This window comes from Phaseolus vulgaris, chromosome 3, assembly GCF_051622355.1.
Source record: "Phaseolus vulgaris cultivar YP4 chromosome 3, ASM5162235v1, whole genome shotgun sequence".
In the NCBI taxonomy this organism is placed as follows: Eukaryota; Viridiplantae; Streptophyta; class Magnoliopsida; order Fabales; family Fabaceae; genus Phaseolus; species Phaseolus vulgaris.
Window position 1 is genome coordinate 13075953 of NC_143500.1, and position 9138 is coordinate 13085090.

At 32.4% G+C, this 9138-nt stretch overlaps 1 pseudogene; it reads right to left on the bottom strand.

The window, feature by feature from the left end:
- Positions 1-4520: 4520 nt before the first annotated feature.
- Positions 4521-4626, bottom strand: LOC137808876 (small nucleolar RNA R71; annotated as a pseudogene).
- Between the last annotated feature and the right edge of the window lie 4512 nt (positions 4627-9138).

Consider the following 9138-nt stretch of genomic DNA (forward strand, 5'->3'; position numbering starts at 1 on the left):
TGTACAGCGTACGAAGTGAATAATTGTATATTTTACACGAAGTCCATGGATGAAAAGAGTACAATTCAAAATTCTGGTGTTACTCTTGAAGCCGAGTCAATGCAGTTTTCGACTTCGAAAGATACAAATCCAGTACTTGGATCAATGGCATACTATGGGTTTATAGAAGAGATATGGGAGATTGACTACACTAAGTTTTCCGTTCCAGTTTTCAAGTGTAAATTGGTTGACAATAAAAGTGGGGTTAAAATTGATGAATCAGGATTCACACTAGTGGACTTTCGAAAGATAGGGTATCGAGATGAGCCATTTATAATGGTTCAACAAGCATCTCAGGTTTTCTATGTGAAAGATCCTACGTCAGAACATTGGTATGTCGTTTTACACGGGAAAAAACAAGGGGAAGCCATAGATGATATTGAATATGGCGAAACTCGTTCATTCACACCAATGATAACTAATAAAGATGACGATGTAGTTGATGATGTACATGCAACCCGTAAAGACCACAGTGAAAGAATTTACATATAAACATTCAACCCACATGCAACATGTAAATAAACATTTAGAATTTTTTGTATTATTTTTATATGATTTTAATTCGATTCACATTAACTAATGTTTGTTACCTAATTTTTTTAACAAAGACAAGGATGACGACCAGACTCCAGGCAGACCTCGATCTGGACGAGGCAGTAGAGGACCTACTAGATTGAAGCGTCTTGCATTGAGACGTGCTGCTGGTGAGAAGACACATGTTGACATTGACGTCAACACTGGAGTGGCTTTTGGTCCTAAGGCAGATGAGTTTATGAGCTATCTTGGAGTTGTTTCTCGTGAGAGGCTCTCCATTTTGATTAATTCATGGGATGAGGTTTCAGAGGTTGATCGGAACATGCTATGGGAGGATGTTCTGGTAAGCTTTACATTATTATTGTTATCATATAATGCTTTTTAAAATTGATTAATTAATTTTAATTTGATGATGTTATTTTCCAGGCAAACTTTGACATTCCTGATGTGGAACCGCTTCGATCAAAGATATTATCCAATATCGCACTTAAATTTCGTACCTTTATGTCAAGACTGACTTCGAGATACATTTTTGGCGACCTTAAAGACGAAAATCCATGTTTAAAGGACAAACATATTGATGAAGAGACATGACGTCTTTTTAGAGAAAGCCGTGAAAATGAGGCTTGGATGGTAAGTGAAGTAACTTTTTTGTTTATATAACATTAATAAGTTTATCTTATTTACTTCAGTTTTTTTATTTCAATTATGACAGGATCGTCGGAAGAAAGCTCAAGAGATAGCTTCGAAGAATCTTACCCCGCACGTTATGTCTCGTTCGGGGTATAGAAAACTTGAGCAAACACTGATGGTGGAAAAGGAGAAATCTCAACAGGGGACGTTGTCTGAGAATGTGGAAACAGGGGTCACTTCTCCTCCATCACCACCTTTTCGCCATGTAAAATGGAAGAGGGCCCGAATTAAGAAGTCGGGTGCACCAAGTTTTGAGCAATCCGGGGTTATAATCGAAAAAAATTGTAAGTTATTTTTGTTATTTTCAATTTTTTTAAAGCATTAATTATATTAATGATTGAAAATATGATTTTTGTGTACTCTTGCAGGATTCCTTGGAATCCGACGGTAAATTTGTTGCTGAAGGTCGTCACGATATCCTGGTTGAAGCAATTGGACGACCTGAACACTCTGGTCGTGTTCGTGCCGCTGGACAAGGGGTCGGAATTAAACTTTATTTTGGAGTTTCAAAACGACAGCCATCCTCCTCCTCCAAGAAGAAAACTCAAATGAAGAGTAAGTTACGTGAAGAAATAATGGAGGAGATGAGAAAGGAGACTGATTTGATATGGCTGGAGATGAAAAAGGAGAATGATCGAATGCGACAAGAGTTTCTATCGCAACAAGTTTGTGCTGAGCCGATTGAACCCCTTGTTAGTCCCACTCCCAAGAGCACAAAGGGGAGTTGTGCGGCTCCTCCAACATCAGGGGATGATATCAATGGGCAGACAGAGGATTGTGAGCTACTGGTAGTGGGCGGCAAACTTCCTCGGGTGGTGGCACTTGGAAAAGTCTATACAAACGCCACCACCTTACATAACGTTCCTCTCTCCCCTGATGTGGCGAAGGTAACAATTGAAAAAGTACGATTTCCTGATGCTCGTGTTCCACTACCTTCAGATGAGGTAACCACTGTGGCCGATGCATTTCAGACATTCGTTGCCTGGCCCAGAGAGCTCATTCGATCTATGCCCGAACCTCATGTAATAAGTGTCTAATTTCAGTAATATTTCATATTAAAATATAGGCACTTATGAGGATTTATTGCTAATTTACATATAAAATAATTCCTAATTTATGAATTTATACCTTTTTACATTTTTTATGATCTTTATTTGAATAGAGTATTTTATTCTCAAATTTGGTGTTAATTGCAGATTTCTTAGGAAGATTGAAGATTTGGATTAAAGATGAATGATTTGAGCTAAAAAGATAAAGATAGAAGGTCCCAGAATGGAAAAAGATGCAAAGAAAGATTGGGCCTTTTTTATGTTTTATCATTTAGCCCATTAGCGCGACATAGGAAACAACCTAACCCTAGAAAACTAGGATAAATAGAGGGCTAGAGGCTCAACCTTAGGGTGCCAGATTGAGAGGAAAACACCATAGAGTGAATTGTAACCCAATTGGGAGAATGGAAGGTGATAGAAGTATGCGTGGCTAATTCTACCCTTTGGGATTAGGAGTAATCTGCTCAAACTCTTATGTATTGAGGTGATATTTTATATATTAATATTCAGTTCTTGATTGATTATTGGTATTGTTGTTTTACTTTTAATTTTCCGTGACAAATTGAGAATCTTAAATCTGATCGGGAGGTATTTTTAGGGTTTGGACCTAAACAACAATACTTAACATATTTGAGTGCTAGGAATAGACTTAAAATGTTAATTGCTATTAAACGTCTGAGCTTCGTTCTAAGTTGTTCTTATAATTATGCGAGGGATCGATAGTTAGGGGACATTCTTAAGGATTTTATATGCGAGGAATCGATATAAATGATTTTTATACGGGCATCAATTTCAATCAAAGAACTTAATATTGACATGCTAATCAAAATACTTGAGAGTGAGAGAGATGAAACTAATCCTTATTTTTCCAATTGAAACAACTAATTCTTTGTTTGTTTTCTTATTGATCAGTGCCAACACAATTAATTCAAAACTCTTTTAATTGTTTTGTTTTTATATTTAGCGATTATTGTACTCAATAATTCACTGTTCTTTGTGGGATCGATATCCGTCCTTAGGGACAATTATTACTTTTGACAAACGCGGTGCACTTGCCGTAAAAAGTCAACAAGTTTTTGGCGCCGTTGCCGGGGAACAGATTTGATTTGTTGAGTATAATTTCCTAAATATTGTAAATATTTTTTTTTATTATTATTATTTGTTTTGATTTTGTTTATTTTATTAAAATTAGATTTGATTTTGATTTTAGTATAGATTTACTGTTTTTTTTTAAAAGGTTATTGTTTTTATATTCTTTTCTTTACGTTATGTAATTTAGTTTATTTTTATTTTATTTTGTTTTGATTTTGTTTTGATTTTGATTTTGTTTTATTATATGTTATTTTAGTTTTTTTTAGGATTAGTTTACGTAGTTTGATTTAGATTTACGTAACTGTTATTTATTTGTTTTAATTATATTTTATTATTAGTCTTAAGTTTTATTTCTACGTAAGCAAGTTAGTTAGAATATTAGTTAGTTTAGATTATAGTTTTCAGGGTTTTTTTAGCTTTATTTTATTTTATTTTTAGTATTTTTTTTTTTTTAAGTATGTTATTTTTTGTTTTTTATTGTTTTCTTTTATTCTGTTTCTAGTTTTTATTTTATCTATATTTTTTTTTTTTGAATATATTTGTTATTTTTCTCTTAACGTCGTTTTAGTGTTTTATTTTTTTTTGTGTTATTTTTATTTTATTTTACTTATTTTGTTTATATTTCAATTTTTTTTTAATTTAATTTAATTTAATTTATTTTTTAAGAAAAAAAGTACTCTGTTTTTTTTTTCTCCACTAATATGCTTTAGGAAGAAAGCAACATGACAGAACAACAAGCACCACCTCCTAGGAGGACACTTGGAGATTATGTCATGTACCAAGGACCAAGACATTTTTCTAGTATTGCAATACCTACTACTGCCAAGGCCTTGGAAATCAATCCCGATTTTCTCACTCTCATCAGTGCCTATCAATTTACAGCAATGGAACATGAGGATCCATATTCACATTTGGATACATTTTATGAATTGGTAGGAACAATGGGTTTTCAATCAGGTGATCTTGAAAATGTTTATATGCGCTTGTTTTCTTTTTCATTGGCAGGAAAGGCTAAGGAATGGCTCAAATCACTTCCAAATCAGAGCCTCACTAGCTGGAAGGATGTAGAGGAAAATTTTTTGCAAAGATTTTTTCCAATTTCTCGCTACATCAAAGCAAAGTCTGAAATCTCTATGTTCAGACAAGGAGCAAATGAAGTCTTTTGTGATACATGGGAAAGATTTAAGATGATATTGAGAAAATGCCCAAATCATGGGTTTGAAGATATTGCTCAACTGAGCATATTCCTGAATGGTCTCAGATCTGACATAAAGATGCTCCTAGATGTTGCAGCTGATGGCACAATGATGGCCCTTGATGTAGAACAAGCGACAATAATTATTGATGCATTGGCATCAACTGATTATAAAGCCCAACATGATGGACAAGATCTTCATAATAAAGGGTTGTTAGAAGATGCACTCTTGGCTAAAAATAAGATTCTGACACAGCAGATTGAGCAACTAACTGCACAAATGGCTAAATTGCCCCAACAATTATATGTTGTTCATTCATCTCAAAGCCAAAGTCAGTCAATCAGGTGTGATTTTTGTGGAGATGTTCATCCTAATGGTCACTGTTTTTATCAGAACAATTCACCTGAAGTTGAGGATCCATCCATGCTTGAAAGAATGAATAAAGTTGAAGACGCTCTGACAAAGATTGTGAGCGCGCAGGACAATATTGTGAAAGCGCAGGACAATAGCATGGCCATGATTAGGAGCATAAAGATCCAGATGGGACAACTGACCAAACAAATTGCACAAATTCCAGAGGAACAAAATGGCCAGTTTTCAGTCAATAGCCAAACCAATTCAAAAGAGCATTGCGATAATGTAGTTGCTGAACAAGAAGAAAAAGATGAGACAAAGGGGAAGAGAGATGAGAAAGAGAGAAGTGAGGAGGAAAAAATAAAGAGGAAAAGTGAAAATAAGGAGAGAGGAGTTCTTGAAAAAGATTTATCATATCCTCATTCTCCTTCAAAAAAAGAGAAGGAAAGAAAATTCTTTGATAAATTGCTCCCTAAAAATTATTTTGCAGGAAATTTGAAGCAAGATTCAACATTTGAAAGATTTCGAAAGAATAGGAGTTATATTGAAGAAAGAAATATAGAGCTGGAGGATGGATACAATGTCATTATTCAAAAAGGCTTGCCTAAAAAATTCAAGGACCCAGGGAGTTTTAACCTTCCCGTGTCTATAGGTGCTTTATTAGTAGCCAATGCTTTATTGGATTTGGGAGCAAGCGTAAATATAATTCCTTTGGCAATGCTGAAGAAAATAGGGGATTTGGAGATTAAACCCACCAAGATGACTTTAAAGCTAGCTGATCAAGTAACCAAGTATCCATATGGTGTGGTTGAAGATGTTCTCGTCAAGGTGGATAAATTCACATTCCCTGTGGATTTTGTTGTGATGGACATGAAAGAAGATGAGGAGGTTCCCTTGATACTTGGAAGACCCTTTATGAAGACTGCTAGAATCATAGTTGATGTCGACAAAGGAGAACTTCAAGTTAGAACTCAAGATGAGGAGGTAACTTTAAATCTTTTTTATGGTCATAAAAATTTTAATGCAGGAGAAGAATGTGTACAGAATGATGCAACAAAGAGAGTTGTCCATCTTGAAATAAACAGGCGTCAAGCTAGATGACGTTAAACGAGCGCTTACTGGGAGGCAACCCAGTCCACATTTTAGTTTTATGTTGTTATCTTTGTTTATTTTATTTTTCAAAAAAAAAAAAATATAAAAAAAATCTTGTATGCCTCCTAATCATTTTGCAGGTTATGTATTTTGACCTGAGGACAGGTTCTATTAGTCAAGGGGGCAGATCCAGCAAATGAAGCAAGATTATAGATAAAGATTTTAACAAAAAGCTGGATGACTTCTTAAGAAGAGAGGATTGAGCAAAAATATGGTTCTATCTATCTAATTCTCTTTTCTTTTCAATTATTTAAATTTTATTTTCTGTTTAGTTTTTATTTATTTTATTTTATTTTTCGGTTATTTTGTTTTTTGTTTATTTGCTTTTTTTTAGTTTGTTTTAATTGCTTATTTTGTATTTTGAATAAATTTGTTGTTTTTTTTATAGTTTGTTAGTTTTAGGTTTTGAATTTTCTTTCTTGAATAAATTTCCAGTTTTAATTTGTTTGCTTTCTAGTTTATTTTTCTCAAATAAAAAAGAACTAGAATATTAATTTTGAATTGTGGAAAAAAGAACTTGTGTTTAAATATTAAATAGTGAGATGAATTAGACACAGGTTAGAAAAGAAAATTAGATTGAATCCTTATTCAAATGTAGTTAAAAGTATGATACATAAATTTAACAGGATGATTGATTAGGACAGATAATGACAAGACAAAAAGGAATTAGACCAATTAAACCAAGTGAGTGTGTGAACCTTAAACAGTTTGAGAGTTTTACTGATGAATTGACAGTTGTGGTTGCTTAATTTTTATTTTTGTTGCATTATAAAAGAGCATGAAGATGTTTGAGGCATTTGTTTGTGTTAATTAGGAGCCAGGGCCAAAAAGCCAACCTTTATATTAGAATTCCATTTTTTTTTATCCCCTTTGGGCCAAGAATTTTTTTGTTAATATTGCACCTTAACTTTTATTGATATAATTTCCTACCCTTTAGCATGTTTAAGGAAGGAGAACATAAATGCAATACTTATAGAAAAGGGAATGTTGGTTCTGATTGTGAAAGTCAAAAAGTTGAAAATAGGAAGAATCTTTTCCTATTATTGAAAAGAAAAAAAAAGGAACAGAAGAAGAAAAATAAATAGAAAAGAAAGATAGAAAAATTTCATGAAAATCATGAAAAGTCAAAAAGAAAATGAGGGAAAAGGTGACATCGAAAGAAAGTGGTAATTAGATAACATATATATTCTCTATAATTGAATTGTAGATATGTTCTTCTTCTTTAATATGTGCATTTTGTTATCTAAGAAAAACCAATATTTTTTGGAAGCCCAACCTCATTACAACCCTGGAAAAGACCTCAAGATTCATGTTTCTAATATGTTTGTGATTTGAAGATGAAATGAAAAGCAACTGTGATTTGTTATGATTCAGTGAAAATAGAGAGAAACAAACACTTACCCGTGAGAATATGAGAAGATATTCCTTGATGAATTGTCATTTATTTGTTTTGATTTGATCCTGGAAATTGATTGTGTCTATAATTATCTATATTTGAATTTGGAAGCATCATAAGTTTCTAATTTGATCTGTTGTTTAGTGAATTAAGCTGTTTGATATTTAAATTCAAATATATTCATTTACTTTGCTTGAGGACAAGCAAGATTCTAAGTTGGGGAGAGTGATAAGTGTCTAATTTCAGTAATATTTCATATTAAAATATAGGCACTTATGAGGATTTATTGCTAATTTACATATAAAATAATTCCTAATTTATGAATTTATACCTTTTTACATTTTTTATGATCTTTATTTGAATAAGAGTATTTTATTCTCAAATTTGGTGTTAATTGCAGATTTCTTAGGAAGATTGAAGATTTGGATTAAAGATGAATGATTTGAGCTAAAAAGATAAAGATAGAAGGTCCCAGAATGGAAAAAGATGCAAAGAAAGATTGGGCCTTTTTTATGTTTTATCATTTAGCCCATTAGCGCGACATAGGAAACAACCTAACCCTAGAAAACTAGGATAAATAGAGGGCTAGAGGCTCAACCTTAGGGTGCCAGATTGAGAGGAAAACACCATAGAGTGAATTGTAACCCAATTGGGAGAATGGAAGGTGATAGAAGTATGCGTGGCTAATTCTACCCTTTGGGATTGGGAGTAATCTGCTCAAACTCTTATGTATTGAGGTGATATTTTATATATTAATATTCAGTTCTTGATTGATTATTGGTATTGTTGTTTTACTTTTAATTTTCCGTGACAAATTGAGAATCTTAAATCTGACCGGGAGGTATTTTTAGGGTTCGGACCTAAACAACAATACTTAACATATTTGAGTGCTAGGAATAGACTTAAAATGTTAATTGCTATTAAACGTCTGAGCTTCGTTCTAAGTTGTTCTTATAATTATGCGAGGGATCGATAGTTAGGGGACATTCTTAAGGATTTTATATGCGAGGAATCGATATAAATGATTTTTATACGGGCATCAATTTCAATCAAAGAACTTAATATTGACATGCTAATCAAAATACTTGAGAGTGAGAGAGATGAAACTAATCCTTATTTTTCCAATTGAAACAACTAATTCTTTGTTTGTTTTCTTATTGATCAGTGCCAACACAATTAATTCAAAACTCTTTTAATTGTTTTGTTTTTATATTTAGCGATTATTGTACTCAATAATTCACTGTTCTTTGTGGGATCGATATCCGTCCTTAGGGACAATTATTACTTTTGACAAACGCGGTGCACTTGCCGTAAAAAGTCAACAAGTTTTTGGCGCCGTTGCCGGGAACAGATTTGATTTGTTGAGTATAATTTCCTAAATATTGTAAATATTTTTTTTATTATTATTATTTGTTTTGATTTTGTTTATTTTATTAAAATTAGATTTGATTTTGATTTTAGTATAGATTTACTGTTTTTTTTTAAAAGGTTATTGTTTTTATATTCTTTTCTTTACGTTATGTAATTTAGTTTATTTTTATTTTATTTTGTTTTGATTTTGTTTTGATTTTGATTTTGTTTTATTATATGTTATTTTAGTTTTTTTTAGGATTAGTTTACGTAGTTTGATTTA